The following is a 300-nucleotide window of genomic DNA, read 5'->3' as shown; positions in this document are numbered from 1 at the left end:
GGTGTCTCACACACACACACACACACACACACTGATATTGTCACATTTAAAAACACTTTTTTTCACATTAAAATTTATAAGATATTCTTTTATTCTTTTATTTGTTTCAGTCATTTGACTGCGGCCATGCTGGAGCACCGCGTTTAGTTGAGCAAATCAACACCAGCATCGGTTGTCAAGCGATGGGGGGGGGACAAACATGGACACACATATATATATATATATATACGATGGGCTTCTTTCAGTTTCCATCTACCAGATCCACTCACAAGGCTTTGGTCAGCCTGAGGCTATAGTAGA

This window comes from Octopus bimaculoides, chromosome 1, assembly GCF_001194135.2.
Source record: "Octopus bimaculoides isolate UCB-OBI-ISO-001 chromosome 1, ASM119413v2, whole genome shotgun sequence".
Classification (NCBI taxonomy): Eukaryota; Metazoa; Mollusca; class Cephalopoda; order Octopoda; family Octopodidae; genus Octopus; species Octopus bimaculoides.
Note: the sequence above shows the minus strand (reverse complement) of the source record.